This window comes from Strigops habroptila, chromosome 2 (assembly GCF_004027225.2).
Source record: "Strigops habroptila isolate Jane chromosome 2, bStrHab1.2.pri, whole genome shotgun sequence".
In the NCBI taxonomy this organism is placed as follows: Eukaryota; Metazoa; Chordata; class Aves; order Psittaciformes; family Psittacidae; genus Strigops; species Strigops habroptila.
The window spans coordinates 3,747,155-3,765,483 of NC_044278.2; the positions used below are offsets into that span (position 1 = coordinate 3,747,155).

Sequence of the window (18,329 nt, forward strand, 5' to 3'; positions counted from 1 at the left end):
GCCTGTGATGATTATCCCCCCTCCTTTCTTGCTCCCAATGATTTATTAAATTCACACATTGAAAACTTGCTGGAAAACTACAATGTCTGTGAACAATCTGCTCATCGGGGTGGGCCAGAGATCAAAGTACCTGTGTGCTGATTTGGGGACATTTGTTACGCACATGGACTGGTGAAATCAGAAGCGCGTGGTCCTGAGCGCTGAGTCGTCTGTCTGTGGTTACATGGCAGTAGCAGTGCAAAGGCAGATTTAGTCCTTCCCAGAGCTTCGACTGTACGTCTGCACCATGCAGAGGTCAGAGCAAGGGACGCTCTTCATTAGGGACTGGGTTTCCTCTGCTTGGAGTCTATGTGTTTTCTTTTAAACTCTGGCTCTTCTTTGTCTCTGGCAATTTCTGCTGCAGAGGGATGCTTGGCCTCTTTGCTTGCCCCAGATTCTGTTGGACTTACCTCATTACTCTCCTAATGACAAGCTGACAAATGCTTTAGCTTGATTTACTGGCGGTGTTACAGGTGTGTAGAACACTTGTCAGTACCTTGCTACTACATGCCTAATTTTTCCAACGGCTGGGTGTGCTAGCTTCCTTTGCAAAACCTCCCAGCACATTTACCTGCTATTATTCCCCTGCCATGGGCTTATCAGATACCTGCACCCAAAGCTTCTAGAGCTATGCCCTAGGATTTCCTTCCCCCCCCTCCAAAAACAAAAGAAACAGGCCCTATGGGCAGGTGATGTAACTGACCTTCTGATAAGGAGAACTGAACAGAGAAGTGACATAATGGAGCAGCTCTTCAGCTGCTTGTGGGTACTCTGGACCAAGGATGGTCCAGCACCCACCCCGGGACACGCAGCAGTGTCCCTGCTCCTCCTACCCTCACGAGGAGCTCCGGGCTGCCACATGGAGCCCATGGTGCAGGTCTGCACCCCACCTTTCACCTCTCATCTGTTTTAAACCAGAAAAGGGATGCTTTCACTGATCAAACCCCAGAACACAGACCTGCCACCACCTGCATGAGCGCATCACTGGAATCAAACAGAGGTTCTGGAGCAAGGGAACGGGGAAGGTGGGAGGTCTCCAGCATTACACAGCAGTGGAGCGGGACCTGCTCAGGAAGGGAGGAACATCAACATTTTGCACACACGTTTCTTCACCAGTTGGGCAGAGCTCTTCTGCTCTTCTTCTGGTTGTGTTGCTAGGAGAGGAGCGCTCTGCCCTCTTCATGGCTATGAATAGCTCGCTCTTGTTTATTCAGCTCAGCTCCGCCTGCTGGTTACAACCACAACCGGCACCATCTCATCGCATGACACCACCATGAAACAATTCGACTGCAGCAACAGTCCCCGCTCCGGCTGAGGACACTTCGGGACACCTCGCCAGTGCCCTGCTCCGGAGCCGTCCTTCTCCTCCTCTCGCTGCACTCCACGGTGCATCCTCTGCCTCCAGCAGAAAGGTCCAAAGCTAGCCAAGCAGTGCCCTGTCACCCCCAGAAAGCAATGCTGAGAGGCAGGACCTGCAAATCAGGGCAGGAACTCAGAAATCTGGCCTGAAAATATGTGTACAGTCACTTCAGGGTCCTTTACTGCTATTGCAGGGTCAGAGCCTTTCATGAGCTAGAAAAGTTACTTTTCCTTTTTTAATGAAGGCTGAGATTCTTGCATAAGCCCATGAATTCAAGATCAAGGACTTCAAGAAAAGTAACAGATGGCTTGAAAATTGGCAATAATGGGATTCTAGAGATTTTCTTAAGAATATTTTGTCTGAGGTCTGACCGAGAATGAAGCGTCTATAGCAATGGGAATTAGATGGGCTGTATTGACAATGGGAAAAACTAACGGGGCTGAGCAGAAGACTTTCCACGGTGCTGGAAAACGTGACCCAGAAGTGCATTTCAGAACATCTACTCCTGGGGACAGAAGGACAGGCAGCAATCACCACCAGCCCACACATTATGAGATGGGATGCGTGTGCGTGGGCAACCACAGGGAGCCACGCAAGGTCAGAGTAGCAGAGGAGACACAAAACTCGCAGCATTCAGAGCCTGGGCACTCGGCTGAGAAGAATAAGCACTAGGTAAGGCAGAGCAGCATAGATCAGAAGAGAAATGGATGGTTGCTGCACAGGTACACATGAACCACCCTTTCTTTTTCAGCATCATGAGCTTCCATGTGTGCCTATTTCCCTGGACATCTCGTCTCTCTCCATCTGGGAATTTTGTTGGGATGAAATCTTAATACTGCATGCATTTATCCAGAATTTCCACATGCCCATCGGGCCTTTCAGATAGCCGGGCTGCTGAACATCCAGCAATTGAGGATAGGTCAACCGCACACAGGGGAGGTAAACTGTGTAGCATGCACGCACTGTGTGTAATGAATCCCAAATTTGTCAGACATGCTGTGCATATGCTGTGCAGATGATCTGCATATGTACAGTATGCCCAGCGCGCTCTAAAGGCGTCTGGTCTACCCTGCACACAGAGAACATCTACATGATGCAGGTGCATGTATTTCTGCTTGGGAAACAGGACAAACATAGGGTTGGTTTTTTTCTTGCACATTCTTCACATATTTGTAGAGGAGGGAATAGCTGAACGCTTCAGTGCAGTAGACAAGGAAACTTAGGCATATTCATATGTATGGAGGCTAGACTATCCTGTTACATGCTACTTGTTTTACAGCAGCCACCTAAACAATATAACTGAGGTTGGGGTCATATCATACAAGTGATATGACTATGTGTGAAAAGGTACTATTTCCCTGCTCCCCATTCCCCAAACCCCTCACCACATCATCTAAATGAATAGAAGTGCAAGAAACGGGCATTGTAATTCCTACTTGACAGATGTTGAGCCAAGAAAAAGGAGGACACAGGTGAATTTTAGATATCTGAGAGCAAATTATGATCCTGCAAACCCTTGTTCAGTCTCATGCCTGGTGCTGGAGATGCCTAGACCCCTCAGGCCCACCAGATTTGACAGCAAAGCCCCAGAGCTTCAGCAGCTCTGCTCTGCACCTACCTGGGAAAGCCTCCTGCTTGACAAGACTGAGCACAACAGCAGCAGCAGCAGGAGGAGATGGACACAAAATGCCTCTTTGCCTAAAGGAGCGTAGCTCCAGGATGGGCTCTGTGCAAGCCCCCAGAGAGGATGTTGCCTCTTTTTAAGGTGCAGTGTCCAAAGGGGTTAAAGCACCCATGGAGGATTAGGGAAGACCCAGCCCACTGCTGCCTCCTCTGCCGCAGGGCTTTCCTGTCTGCGTCTCTCATGGATGTGCTCCAGCTCCAGAGCTGCCGGCTGTTTTGGAGAGGGAGGGCATGCTCACCTCTTCTGCCAAAGGCATTATGAGTTTCTTAAACGGGTTATGGCTTCCCTGGGCACACACACACTGGAGAGGAAGGATCTGCAGGAATCACCAGCCTGGCTATGTGGGGTTTCAGCGGTGTGCAGGGGGAAGCCCACTCTTCAGTCCACTCTTGCGCGACCACTTCTGACTTTTACCTCACATATCTTTAACATAACATTCACAAATGGCACTGGGCAAAGGTACCCATGTTTTCCTTCGTACATGGACTGTCATGAGATCAATGAGATTATACATGTGCTTACATGCTGTCCTGAACTGGGGCCATGAGGAGACCAATGGGAAAGTAAACAGAAGAGAAACGTTATGGAAATGAAGGAAGAGGGAAAATCCACCTTGCCAGAAGCAGCAACTCTCATCAGTTGCAGAAGATATGGCCTCACCCAGAGGTGATTAGGCATTAGGAAGTCCAGGGGCTGGAAAAGAAGACCAAGTCATCTTCATCAAGGTTCAAAAATGAGCTGAAAGAGTGAGACTTAAGGCAGTGGAGAAAGGCTATCCATTGGGCACAGCCATTCCCAGAGAACGTAAGTTTAGCCCTGGTTGTTTTTTCCCATTAGCAGAATGTGCATACTTGAAATGATCAGGCTTCACCTGTGACAATACAGAGGGGCTTTTGATCTGCCTTAAAAGACACAGCAATCTTGAGCTGGATGTTAGGCTCAGGAGACGTGTCAGAGCCTTGCTGCAGACCCTGCTCACCGGTAGGCATGGCTGCTGCCCCGTGTCCCTTCTGGAGCCTGCAGGAGAGGAAGCTGGATGAGGTGATCACTCTGCACACAATCTGGCCTTGCTTTCAACAGGTTGAGTGTGGTGGCCATCCTCTTCTGAGGACCTGCAGCGCCAGCTTAGGCCAAGGCTTAGGGGGGACCTTATCGCTCTCTACAACTACCTGAAAGGAGCATGGAGAGAGGAGGTGGCTAGGCTCTGCTCACAAGTAACGAGTGATAGGACAAGAGGAAACAGCCTCAAGCTGCGCCAGGGGAGGTTTAAACTGGATATTAGGAAAAATTGCTTCACAGAGAGGGCAGTCAGGCACTGGAACAGGCTGCCCAGGGCAATGGTGGAATCACCGTCCCTGGAAGTGTACAAACCCCATGCAGATGAGGCCCTCAGTGCCATGGGTTAGGGGTGGCCTTGGCAGTGCTGGGGTAATGGTTGGACTTGATGATCTTAAAGGTCTTTCCCACCCTAGTTGATGCGATGATTCTATGATTCTAAGGTGAGAGTCCTGTTGAGGAGAGTGCCTGGGCAGCCTGCTCTGGGGGGCTGACTGACGCCTTTGGCCAGGGCTTTCGCAAAAGCGCGCTCTACCAGCTCCCAAGTGCCTGACCACAAATGCCTTGGTTTGGTTTTCCTGCCTGTCACATTCTAGACTGTATGTTCTCCCACCTTTTTACATTCCCCATGTTGCCTTCAGTCCTTTCACCTAGATCTCTTGGCGCTACCCTACTCTTCCAGCTGGGAAATTTGAAAGAGTGTCTCTGATTTTCCAACCTTCCCTCCTGGGCTCGCTCTTCTCCTTTCTCCCCAGGCATTCTTCGTTGCAGCCTTCCTTCCTCACTTGACCTCTATTTCTCTTTCCTTGGAAGCACCTCATTTGCATCTGTCCTAGTACCTGAGTGCAAACTAGACCTGGTTAAAACTTCTCACAGTGAAACCCTGACTCGTATAGAACTTTGGAGTCTGGGGGGGATTGCAGGAGCTCTGTTTTTGGGAAGTGGCTTCTCTGTTGAGCACTTGAGTTCAAAAATGTGCATTCTCCTTCTGCTACAGCTTCAGAACATCACCTTGGGCAGGTCACTTCATCTGCCCGAATCTGTTTGACCACTTGTTAAGTTTAGATAAAAATACTTGCCTGGGTTAGTAAAACGTCTTTGAGATTGAACAAGAAAAAAAAAGCCCCAGCTATCCAACTGGTGATTATTATGATTATTATAATTACTTTTATTAAATGAAACCAGCTGATGCTTGTGCAACACTCTTCTGGGCTCCGCAGACCTTTTCCGCTGAGACTCACAGAAAAAAGCTTTTGTTGTCCCTGGACAGGGATGTGTTTTTTGAGATTGAATTCTGTGGTTTCGTTATGAAACGTATGACAATTGGCCGTGTGGTTTGCTTTCTGGCCTGACCGAACCCTGCCGAACCCATACGTGAGGCAGCGCGGAGCTTAATGATTCACGCCAGCTATGTTTGGGTTTAGCTTTTGCTGGATGGAGGGTGTACAAACCTGAATGTCCAAGAACCCTCTCAGCTGAAGTCACTGGAAAACTCTGCCCAAATCTCTGTCAACACGGACCCAACGTGGCGCCGCTGTTGGGCGAGACCCTTTTTGGATGTGCAGGGTTGTCAGAGCCACCCATGCCTGGAGACACCCGAACTTCCCCCCTGAAGAACTCGGCTCCCTCACCCCCGCTGCTCGCAGAGCCATGGGCTACAGAGGATTTTGGGAGCGAGCCCACAAGTGCTTGTTTTTGTGACCCCAACCCTTGCCCTCCTCCTGCCGTGCTGCCATGAGGTGGGCTGGCGGCTGCAGCATGGGGCTGACCCCAGGCCCGGCTCTCCACCATTCCTTGTGCGTGGATATTTACACGACCTTGGGGGAACCCGCTTAAGTTCTCCCCCGGCTCCTCCGCTGATCACGACCCCCGAGGAGCCGGCGTGCCAGAACACACAGTGGCGGTGCTTGCGCGGGAGGGATGCGGGGCACCGGCAGCGTTCACTTGGCGGGTTTACCGCCAGCTCTGGGGCCGGAGCGCGGCATGGCGGGCCGAGGGGCTCCGGTAACCTCACCCTGCTGGCGCCCGCCACTTCGCCGGTGAGGCGGCGGCCTCCTCCCTGCCCGGCGAGCGCGGTGCGAGGGGAGGCGGCGGCGAGGCCCGGCCCGCCCGCCTGTCAGCGGAGTTGGAGTTCGCATGGAGGAGGAGGAGGAGGAGGAGGGAGGAGGCAGGAGGAGGAGGGAGGGGGACGTCTTGTTTGTGGCTTGTCAGCAGCCGCTGGAGACAAGCCTCCATGTGTGAAAGCCGCTTGGCATGAATGCCTGGGCCGTACCAAGCGCCGCGGCGCCCGCGGGGGGAGGCCGCCCCGCCGCCCCGCCGCCCCGCGCAGACAATAGGCCCCGCAAGGGTTCCCCCTAAGTTGCCTTGATGCTGCCCTAGCGCCCGGCGAGCGCAGGCCGCGCCGCCGGCTGGGTCCCGCTCCCCGCCGCCGCCGCCGCCCCCCGACATGCCGCCCCGCGCCTTCGCCGCCTGAGGCAGGTAAGCGCCGGCCCCGCCGCCCCGACCCGGCTCGGCCCCGCCGCCGCTGGGCAGCCTGCGCGCCGCGCTGCCGGCGGGGGGCCGATGGCTGGCGCCGCCGCCCCCGGGGCCGCCTCCCCGCCGCCCGGCTCCCTCAGCTCAGCTCGGCTCGGCGCGGCCCGGCTGCCAGCAGCGGGGGGGGCTGTGTGTGTGTGTGTGTGTGTGTGTGCATGCGGGCTGCGAGTGCCGCAGTCAGCCCCGGCCCGCTGCCCGGCTCCCCCGGCCCGGCTCGACCCGGCGGGGGGCGGAAAGTTTCGCCGTCCCCGCGGGCGCCCTGCCTCAGTTTCCCCCCGCCCGCCCGCGGCGCGCAGGGAGGGAGCGCGGTGGCCGGGGTGGGGGGGTCCCGGGTCTAACGCGGGGGGAGAGAGCCGGGGCCGGCCGGAAAGCGCCTTCCACCTGTTGGCTTCTGTCCCGGCGGCTTCGGGGGGCGGCGGAGCGGGGGGAGAGCCGGCGGCGGCCGCCCGCACCCTGCCCGGCGCCGGGGTGAAGCCCCGGGTGCGGAGCCGGGGTCTTTTGTCGCTCCTGCATCCCCCGGAGCCCGGGCAGGGCCGGGAAGTGTGCCGCGGGGATGGGAGATGGTGTTTTTCCCCCCTTTCTGGATGCTGGGAGATTAAATGAGATGTATTTACCATTGCCGTTTATCAGCGAGTAAATATCTAGCTCGGCGTGAGAGCAGCAATGGGAAGCCTGCTTGCTTGCTTTGCCTGCCGGAGGTTTTGTGGCTGTTAACCGACTGTTGGTGAGGTGATAATGTGCAAGAGAGGAATTAAAAAAGAAAGCAAAAAAAGGCAGAGGGGAAGAGAAACCTCGATCATCCTGCCCGGCCTCATTACAGCATCGGCACTGGGTTTGGTTAGAATTTGGAGGGTTATTTTTCCCTTTTGGCGTGAGAAGCAGAAAGTCTCCCACTACGCTCAGTGCATCCTCGCGAGGTCTTTTAAGTTTGGCGTGTGCCATCATTCAGGTTTCATTGATTCTAGTTGTTTTGTTAAAAAATAAGCTACAAGGATCTGAGCTGCACAAATGTTCATCATCCTAATGTCCTGACACAACCTATGCGAGGCAGGAGCCGAAAGAGGGGGAGAGAGTGAGGATATGTGCTTTCCCAGTCGAGGCTGGGAGGAGAGCATCATGTGTTGAAGAATACGAGCAGGAATGGGAGATGGGGGAGGGAGTCTAAATTGTCCTGAGACCCTATTCAATTCAGCAAGGAAGATGGAGGATCTTGCTGCTGCAAAAAAAAAACGTACGGCAGAAATCTCAGCCAGCTTCTCTCTGACTTGTTACCTCCCTTCAGGAAATAAATAAATAAGCAGGGAAGGAATCAAAGCAAACCCCCATGATTTGCTGTAATGTTTTCCATGATACCTTTATCCTGCATGCTTTACAGTCAGGGAGTCCAGTGATGGAGGGATGTGAGAAGCAGGGAGAAAGACTCTGGGGTTTGTCATCACAGGAGGGGGGAGAAGTATCGGATCGTGTTTGAAAGGAGACTTGTCAAGCAGTGAGGTAGGGGGAGAAAATGTCTGTTCCAGGCAGTTGGCCTGGGGAGGAGGAGGAGGATACAGCTCCAGCACCAGTATTGGGTGGAAAACCTGTGGAGGGAGGATGTAGACAGATGGGGGAGCGGGGAGGAAGGATGTCCAAGGAGAACCTTGGACCGTCTCCTTAGAGGGCTTTAAAAGGAAGGGGAATTTTGAACTGGATCAGGACACGAGCAAGGATGGAATGTAGCAAAGCTGAATGTGATGCAGCAGGACTTTGTGGCATGGATGAAAACGGAGGTTGAGTTTTCTGATGTGGTAGAGTTTGGGGCAGTTGGCAGGGGGAGGACATCTCTGTAGCCAGCTCAAAGGGTAGCAGCAACTTGGGCAAGGATTGCAGCTGAGGGGATGGGGAGAGAGCATGCGGCTGGCCATTTCCATAGGTGGTTTCTCTGGTAGGGGGACCTTCTGTTCAAATGTGTTTGTAAATATCTGTTAATTACATTGGAATTCGGCAATGGCAAAGACAAAATGCCCGTCCCTTGTGAAAATAGGTGTAGGGATGAAGTAAAGCTTGGTCATGAATGCTCCCGCACACCCCTCTGTGTGCACAGAAGCAGCAAGTTAGTGCAAACACACCTTGTGCAGCACGTTCTTCCTCCTGAGGGGCAACACGCACACGTTGCAAGCGTGGCTCCTACACAGACACGGCCCAGTTCTTGTGTTTTCCTCAGTTTACATAATAGCTTATTCTATCATCAGTAGTATTTGACAGCCAACTTTGCAACAGCCCCAATTGCGATGTGAGGCGACTAAGACTGAAAACCAGTATGTGCCATGTTTTAGCTTTTCTGTTCACAGCAGCACTCCCGTGATGGAGCAGGCACATACCACAGGCATCACATGCACGAGAAAGCGACGCCATAAAAATGTTGTGCACATACACATGCAGGGAGAGGACTGATCTCGGGTCAGACATACTCGACAGTTGCTCTCTTCGGGAAGGAGCTGAAGCAGTGCCTGCTCGTTGCAGACAGAACACATGCAGATCACAGGCGTGCACGCTCCACCTTTCCTCTCCGGGATCACCTGTTTGAATTCCACTTGGGCTCGCGGCTTGGGGAAGTTTCGCACCCCCCCTGAATGGGGATTTGATGATGCCCTTTCAGTTCCAGCTTGGCGCTGGATGGGCTAGAGCCACAAAAGCTTAACAACAGGGAACGCTAATGAGCCCCTGCTTGGCATGCTGAGAAGAAAGGCCAAGGGCTGAGCGGGCATACAAACAGTGGCGTGGAGCCCCCTGGCCAGAGCCTGGGCCTCGGCGTGGAGGCTGGGGGGGTAGCAGAGCCTCCGGAGTCGGGAACAAGACGGCAGCGCTGCAGCAAAGGCGCGAGAGGAAACCATGTTGGGGGGAGGCGAGCAGGCTGCTGTTTCCACATCATCTGAAAACTCAACCTGCTGTCAGGACAGAAGGAAGCCTTGTGCATATTTTATGTCACTTTTCTCCTTCTAGGACAAGCTGCTGATCTGATCAGCTCTGCGCTTTAAAATCCTTGATGCGCTGATCAGCGAGTATGACTCAAGGCCAATAACCAGCCTTGGCCTCCTGCCTCTGCTCCTTTGTGGACAGTGGTTGCATCTCATGCTGCCCTTCCCCGGAGAACGTGCGCACAATTAAACCCTGCACGCTGCTCCTCAACTACGGCATGGGATGTGACTGGCTGCATGGAGACAGGGACAGAAAATGGCAACGTGTCAGGGCTGGGGGGGGGAGGAGGCGGGGAGGGGACTTGGCCATTTCTTATGCTGTTTGCTGATGTGTGGAAGGAGCCTAAGTGAGTAAATGGGTTCTCCTTTGAGCTGGTTGCATGTTGCTCCGGTCAGAGCTGCTCCTGCCTCCGAGATCTTCAGTGGTGGCTCAGGGCTTGGTGAGGCTGGCAGTAAACAAAATGTATTCTACTCCTTCAGCCTGGATTTTGTGACGTTGGGCCCGTCACACGAGAGGATTTCTCTTCAGTGGTTACTCAGTGTTGCTCCTGCATGGCAGAGCTCCTACCCGCTGGAGATGGGAGCACCACTGGTGCTCCCTACCCTACACCTAAGGGCGCTGTAGTTTGGGTAACAGTCTCACACACACAAACACATTATTCCTGTATCCTATGAGCAAACTGACAGACCTAAACACCATTTTGGGACACATGAGGAAGCGAATATTTTTGCTATGTGGGGCAGAGTTATGTACCTAACTGTTTGAGTTAACGTCACCCCTGCTTTCCCCTTCGCTTGTCCGTTTTGAGGAATTAGTGGTCTTGAACATGGAGGTCTCAAGCATGGAGGTCTTGCAGAACTCAAGATCCTGATGGGCAGCCTTAGGCAAATTTCTTTGAAGCTCGGATGGATCCTCCTGCTGCAATGTGTAAAATGGGGGCAGCACTTGCCCAGCTCCCAGGGAAGGAGCCGCACACCGTGTTGCTGGTGTAGGGTTGTGAAGTGCTCCTGTGCAAACATCACAGCGAGCTTGTGCGCTATCCCATGAACAAAGCCTGTGGCTTTGCACCCAGCGTGACTCATGCTACAACAGATTCTGCTACAAGTATGTGCACACTCGGGCTCTGCTGGACGGTGAAGTCTGTTTTGTCCTTCCAGCAGAAAACAGCACAACTTGCCAGTGACACGGGCTGTCCGTGTATTCCCATAACAACAATATTACAAACATATGGTAAACCTGGTATAACAACTGCTCTCCGCGTCCTCATGCAAAACAAGCAGCCGATTAACAACAACTTGAGGCTGTCTGAGGCTCTATCTCCCCAGACTGTGATCTCATCAGCTTTCCCAAGCCAACCTCAACCTGGTTGCTGCTTGGATTGTAAACTTGTGTGTGTGTAGCGGGGAGAGCGGTTTGTAGGAATGGCTGTTTGTGCTTCAGTCCGCTTCCTTCTGACTCAGAACTGAACCATCCTTTGGTAGGGTATTTGGGGATAGTACGCTGAGGACGACGCGCATCAGTTTAGTTCTTGGAAGCAGTTCTGCAGTGCCCGGGCTTGCTTACAACTGGGTTTTTCTCAACATCCTTTGTAAAAACAACCCCCTGAAAACTCCTCTGACTATTAAAGACGCCATGGTAATTTTTGCCAAAAGAAGAGGGGGGGGTGGTCTTAGCCCCGGGCTCTTTGCCAGACTGGAGCTCAGGAAATTGCAGTCTATCTAGGTAAAACTCCCCTATAGTTTAAATGAAAAAAAGTATTCATCTCTTACTGTCTTAAAGGGTTAGCACTGCATTTCTCTGGAGCCTTAAACAGACAGTACATTCTAGCTGGAGAGGTGGTTACAGTTGCTTGCCGGGAGAAGAATTTTTGAATGCAAAAACTGGGGCCTTTTTTGCATTTTTGGGATGCTTCTTGTTGCAGAATGCTGGATACATTTTAGGGTATCGCAAAGCTTGAGTAAATGTGTGGATCAACACACAAATCTAAGTGCAAGGAAATACACTGGTGTGGTGTGTGTGCAGGGGACAGGCGTCTTGCAAATGTATGTTGTTTTCTGGAGCTGAAAAATAAGGACCAGTTTTTCAGTCTTGCGCGTGTGCATCTGGGGGCTGGATTTTGTATGTCGAGCAGCAATTGCTTTTGTAAGCTGCTGCTAAGGCACGTAACTGGCTGCGTGCAATTGCAGTAATGGAATGTGAAAACGCAACTACACGCAGACCTGTAATCTCGCATGCAAAATACTGCTGGTCTAGTTCTCCAGGTACAAAAAAAAAATGGTCTGAGATTGTCCTTGCCTTTCCATTTCACTGCGTTCACCTGCATTTTTCAGGTGGCAGCTGTGTGTACGGAGCACTGAGTGATTATCCTTCCTATTTTTGCTCCAAGAAAGAGAAAATCAAATCCTCACTAGTGAGCAGGGTAGCACATGTGTTGTGGATGAAGTTGGGCGGAGGGGGGTTGCAGCGATAATACCATAATCTCTGAAATTCTGGGGAAATGCATGGGCAAAGGAGGAGAGGTGAGTGAGCTTCTGTTCCCGCTACAGAGAAGAAGTATTGAACCATTGAGTTGGTCAGCAGTGTCAGGATCTGGCCTCTCCTTCAGCTAAATCCACTACATTCAGCATGCCGAAACCAGAATGTGCATTTGGGTGCAGATGGATGCAGGGCTGAATATTGACACCAAGGAGGGTGTCTTTGGATATTCTAGCCCAGGGCAGCGCAGAACCCAAAGTGTGGGACAGGTTTCCTTCTTCTCCCTCAGTGGGTGCGTCTCACCCCGGGGGACACACGGGGGAACAGCTCACTTTCTCCACCGCTTCACTCTCCAGCTTCTCTGGTGACAGAGATAACAAAGGGCTGCTCGGCATTAGGTGATATGGATCTCTCAACCCACTAAACCCGAGTCCTGCAGGCTTCTCACTAGCCCTTGGGGCTTGGGTGTCACTGTCCGCTCACTGCCCCGGGTAGCCTGGGACAGTCCCCTGCAGCCTGAAGGCTGCACCTTCCCCACGAGGTCTGCAAGCGCAGATTCCTTCCTACTGAAAACCATGATTATATTTTGGGGTTATTTCTTGCCATCCTGGGTCCTTGACTGCAGTCAATTCCATTTTGCATGCTGCTCTTTGTAATTGAATCTATCGATGTATATTTAATCCACTTGGCACCACGGTTTGTAACTAGGCACTGCTTCCCAGCCTTCTGTCACTTGTTTTCACAATTACCATCTTTAAGTGAGGGTGGATGCCTGCTCAGCAATAAGCCTGGTTGCTGTAACTGCCTTGGAGGACCCGTGCTTGGTGGTCAGGTCGGCACAGCTCCTATCCTTTCATCTGGATGTCAGCCCGGTGTGTAGGACTTGGGTTATGGAAGCTAAGCCTGTTGGGTTTAATTCTCCTCTCTGCCACTGATTTGCTGTGTGTGATCACGGGCAAGTCCTTTAACCTCAGATGGCCTCAGCTGACTTATCTACTCCAGAAAGGTGTTGTAATGCTTAATTATTGCCAGCCCTTCAGAAAACCCTGGGGGAAGAAAAATGCATTTTATTCAGAAATGTCTCTGACCTCCCTGGCCTTTCTTAGCCATCTCGGTGGCGGTAGGAGATAGTCTCTTTCGTCCCTTAATAATGTTGCTTCCATTTTTCATCTGTACATTCACCCAGTCTCTCAGCTGCATGTAAGAATGCCAAGCTGTCTGAAGTCATGGAAATATTTTTATAAACTTGACAGCCACGACAAACATTCCTTCTCAGCAATAAACAAACAAGGTACACAACCTGCCATTAGCATCAGTTTATAGCAGAGAGACCTTCGTCACTCACTGACGAGGGAATCCTAGAGCTAGCAGGCCATAAAGTAGTGTTGTTTGAGGTTAGGAAAACACTGGATCTTTTGGGTTCCTGTGTGCAGTGAGTAACTGGGAAGCTCTGTTTGCCCATGTGTGTACGGGAGTGCAAGCAGGCACTGGGTATTTGGTTTATTCAGGGCTCTTACAAACTATCTTTGGCTTGGGTGTACGTGGGGTTTGGGGCTTGGTGTTTGTTTGTGTGCACAAAAAGCACTGTCTTCCATGAAACGTAAAGGTGGTACAAATTAAACTGGGTAAATATTGGGCACAAAAAGAGGAGCTGCAGATGAAAGATGTTAGTGGGTGTTGCAAGAGCAAAGCCCCCATCGCGGCCTCCTGCACCCTGCCTTGGGTGCTGCTGTTGGCTGGTAGCCTTGGCAAGCACCTGAACCCGCACTGCAGCATCTTTGCCATGCAGGTAATTCTCCATGTAAGCCTTCAGATAGTGCTCGTTTGGTGTGTTCTAGGTTAGTTTACTCTGAATATGTCTGAATCCAGATCTCCAGAGATTTTGGTGCTGGTGAAAAAGAGCAAGTGCTGCTCTTTTTCCTGTTGCTTTGGGTTACCTCCTGTTCTTCTAGCAGGTCTTCTTTCTGCCATCTTGGGTTAGTGGGCTCTCTTTGGTGTGCTCGGGAGAAGCAAGTCAAGACTGTGGACCTGTTGGAGCGAGTCCAGAGGAGGCCACAAAGATGATCAGAGGGCTGGAGCTCCTCTGCTATGGAGCCAGGCTGAGAGAGTTGGGCTTGTTTGGCCTGGAGAAGAGAAGGCTCCCTAAGGGGAGACCTTAGAGCAGCTCCAGTGCCTAAAGAGGGCCTACAAGAAATCTGGAGAGAGCCAAGGGTATGTACTGACAGGCCAAGGGGAATGGCTTTAACCCACCAGAGGGGAGATTGAGATGAGCTCTGAGGCAGAAGCTCTTCCCTGTGAGGGTGCTGAGGCGCTGGCACAGGGTGCCCAGAGAGGCTGTGGCTGCCCCATCCCTGGCAGTGTTCAAGGCCAGGTTGGACACAGGGGCTTGGAGCAACCTGCTCTAGTGGAAGGTGTCCCTGCCCGTGGCAGGGGGTTGGAACTGGGTGAGCTTTAAGGTCCCTTCAGCCCAAACCAGTCTGGGATTCATCACCTGTATCTTTGAAAGAAGACTCTTAAGCAGGTAGCTAAGCTCCTTTCTGCCATCTCACTCATTCACTGGCTCTCTCAGTCCCTGCACCTTAAGTTCCCCCCTTCTTAAAATGAAGATGACAAATCTTCGCTCTGCTCCCACAAAGCCTTTGAAAGCTGAGGACAAAAACATGCAGGGTTTTTGTTTTCCTTCTCCAGGAGACCATAAATCCCTCTCTTCTCCCCTCTCTCCTCTCTTTTCTCTCCCTTTCCCTCTCATTTTAAGAATTCTTATTATATTCTGTCCCTCTAGGTCTCCTCTACTTCCACCGCTCTTGCAATCTGTCTCTCTCTGCTGTTTCCATATCCCCTTCTATTTGCAGCTCCCTTCCTTCTGTTCATGTCATTTTCTTCTCTCACCCTGTATCTCCTACCCTCCCCCACTATTCATGCGCCGCACACTCTTCCTATCGCCTCTCTCTAGTTTATCCCCCAAATTCCTCCTTGACGTGTCTCTCTGACGCAGACCCCTTTTTGTTGTCCCTGGCTGCGTGTCCCTGCAGCCGGGCCGCATGGGCTGGCCAGGGCATGGGGTCGGCCGGGCAGCCCCCTGGTTGTAGCTTGCCCTCTGGCCAAGCAAGGTGGGACTCCCTCTGCTCATGTCCCGCCGGCTCTGGATGAGGCTGCCCCGGCCCTTGTTGTGAGCTGCAGCACGGTTGTCACTTCAATGTCTGAGTACTTTGTTTCTGCCTGCGAGCCTGATAAAGTCTATAGTCCTGAGTTTTTGTCTCCTGATGTCACCTTACCTCCCTGGACATGGCCTTGTGCTTTGCTCTGGTCCTGGACTATTGTCCTACTCCCGTTCCTCCAACTTCCCCCTGGCTGTAGACACTCTGCCCTGAAAACATGGATTGTGTTCTGCCTGGCTGCTCGGAGGCATCAGGACATCAGGACACTTCAGGACAGCTGTGCTCTGTTCTGGGTGCTTAGCGAGGGAAGAGAGTTGTGCTTCGGACAGGACTGGAACAGCAGGGTCACTGCCTGAGGGAGAACCCCTTTCCTATCTGCCTGAAGGATAGCCACAAAGAGGTTATCCCACTATCTGGCATGGGACAGCATTTCCTCCAAGTCAGCCAGAGTGGATGCAGCCTATTTAACCACCTCCCTGCAGGGACAGGATTTTGCCTGCGAGGATCCTGGCCAGCAGCGACAGTTGAAAGGTGGTGGCATGTTTGGATATCCCTTCATGGACTCTGCCTCCCACAATGGGGACACGGAGAAGTCCTTTCCCCAGGGCAGGGAGAGGTGGCTGCAGCTAGGCTGATGGGGAAGCTGGCAAATGAGGGTTCATCGGGTGTCCCTGACAGCAGGGCACAAGGAGGTCACGCAGGTGGCCATGTGCTGAAGTTCATCCAGTGTCCACTTTGTGGCCTCCGGTGCAGTTTGGCTCTGTTCCTGGGTAGCACCATGTTTGCCCATGCCAGTCGTGACTCAGGCCCGGGCTCATGAAAGTCCTCAGCTCTCTTAACCAGGCAGTTCCTGATTTCTCCCTTCTGTTTCTGCAACTGACCGACCCTTCCTTAGCGTGCTGGGATGGTATCCCTTGTGTGGCTCCTTGCAAGGTGCCATATACCTTTTCCCATTTTTCCCACAGCCCTTTCTCTCCCTCTCCATACCTGCCTCACCTGTTTTACCTGCTCCTTCCCTCCCGCTCTGCCTCTGGGCTAGGTCTCTCTCCAGACTCTTTCCAAAACCTCGTTCCTCTGCCTTGTTCGCCCTCCCATCTGGCTTCCTTGTCTCTCTGGTCATGCTGTGAGCTGTCAGCAGCTCCAGGGGAGAAGGACCATTGCAAGAGCAGGGCAGAGACTGGAAGGTGCCTGGGAGAGCAGAGGGGGAAGGCAGAGTATAACTAGATCAGGGTCCATCATTTGCTGGTGTCTTTGGTCTCTTTCAGGTATGTGCTGTTAGCAGAAGTCCCCTTCCCCCAGAAGAGTGATTTTCCCACTGCTTCTACTTCAGCTCCTGAAAGGTTAATGAAGTCATTCACTGCAAAAGGAAAAGCACATCTTCCTGTGTTTTGCATAAATTAATCTTGGAGATGGTGGAGCAGCCCGTGTACCCGGCACAGGGCGCGCAGCGATGTCCTTGAGTCTTGTCACCCAAAGCGCAGCTCTGGGAGTATCGCTTGGGTGATACTGTCCAGTCCTTGAGATCAACTTAGGTTAAAAGTTGGGTGAAAAGCCGTGGCCTCCCACCATCTCTATTCATGTTTTGTTGTGACTAAAGGGGAGTAGGGAGGAGGTACCCAGGAATGCCAACAAGCCTCCCCTTCCTCTCATTGCGGTGGATCCTCATTTCCCACAGATCCTCTTTAGAAAATGCCTTGTATCAGGTTTCATTCCCACTGGATTTTTTTCTGCCTGAGAAGTACGGAAAAAATCATTCAGTTGGTTTTGAATCGCATGAGTGGGAGCAGGAACCAACCCCAAAAGAAAAGTGTTCTGACCTTTACCACACTCAGATAACTGAAAATAATAACAAATAAATACGTCTTGTTTCTAAACCTCAGACTCAGGGATGTGTCCCTGCCTTATGCAACGAGAGCCTGAGCCAGGGCTCTCGGGAGGGTTGAAGATACGAACCTGGCAGCTCTCTGCAGTAAGCAGTAGCCTCTTTGCTTTCCTTCTGGAAATGCAGCTGGACCAACCCAGATGTTCAGGATGGGAGGGGACAGGGACAGTGTCCCCGATCTCCTGCCATCTCGCTGCTGGGACCCTGGATGTTTTCCCTGGGTCTGGGTCTTAGTTCAGTGGCTCAAACCTCCACCATCCCCTGCAGATGCCCCTGGGGGGGTCCATGTGAGACGGCTTCTCTTTGCAGGCCTCTGGTGACAGTAGATGTTTGCACAGTGCATGCTGAAGTGCTGATGTGGGACTGGGGTCCTGTTGTGCAGTGTACTGTCCAGGCACCGGAAAGAGACAGTCCCCGTCCTGGAGGACTTATTGTAGTCCCAAATTAGAGCATTCATGGTGTAGTGGTTGTGACTTGATGTTCCTCCACCAGGACATTGCTTCCCTTCCTTCCTCTGTTACGCAGGGAGCTTGTTTGCTTGGTTTCTGCCATCCAGACCACTGCCAACTGAAGAGACGCCTGTATGCAGAGCTCAGGGAGGATGTCGGGAGGTTTTTGGCACTCTGTCAGTGTAAAGCATCTTATTTATTAGAGTCTAATGCCCGTTTGGGATGCACTTCTGATCTAAAGCTCCTGAATTCCTTCCTTTTAACGCTAAAGATGCCATTCAGAGGCCCCCTGGGCCCAATCTGTGCTTCTGCTGAGCACTGCCCTGATCGTATATCTACCACTGTCTTGCTCAGACTTTGGGTTCAGTGATTTTGTTTCCAGTAGAAAATCTCCTCCAGCTCACCTCTTCCTGCAGGGGTTCCAGCAGATACCTGCATAATACCCATGGGCACTGTACTGCAGCATATGGAAGCATGTGCATTTTCAACATGCAGCCTAGTGTGTGTATGGATGCTGGCATTTGTGTTGTATGGATGCTTGCATCCGTGTCTTCTAGCGTATTTGGGCTGGAGGAGGTAGCAGCAAAAGCCTTGGCAGCTGGGAAGAAAGGAATGGCAGGCTTGCCAGGGGAGGGAAGGGGGAGTTTGGTAGCTGAGATGAGGCTTGGGTAACAACTGGAGGGGCAGATCAGATTTAGGATCCATGTTGCTCACTTAAGAAGATAGGAGAAGTAGT

The 18,329-nt window shown here is 52.2% G+C and overlaps 1 protein-coding gene across 1 annotated transcript in view; it reads left to right on the top strand.

Annotated features, from left to right (window-relative positions):
* The first annotated feature begins 6,337 nt into the window (after positions 1-6,337).
* The window catches only part of BCL9 (BCL9 transcription coactivator), a 59,789-nt gene continuing 47,797 nt past the window's right edge, over positions 6,338-18,329 (top strand). The window contains exon 1 of the mRNA XM_030471599.1: positions 6,338-6,617. The gene's annotated coding sequence lies outside the window, so the exon portion shown is untranslated. The remainder of the gene's footprint in view (positions 6,618-18,329) is intronic.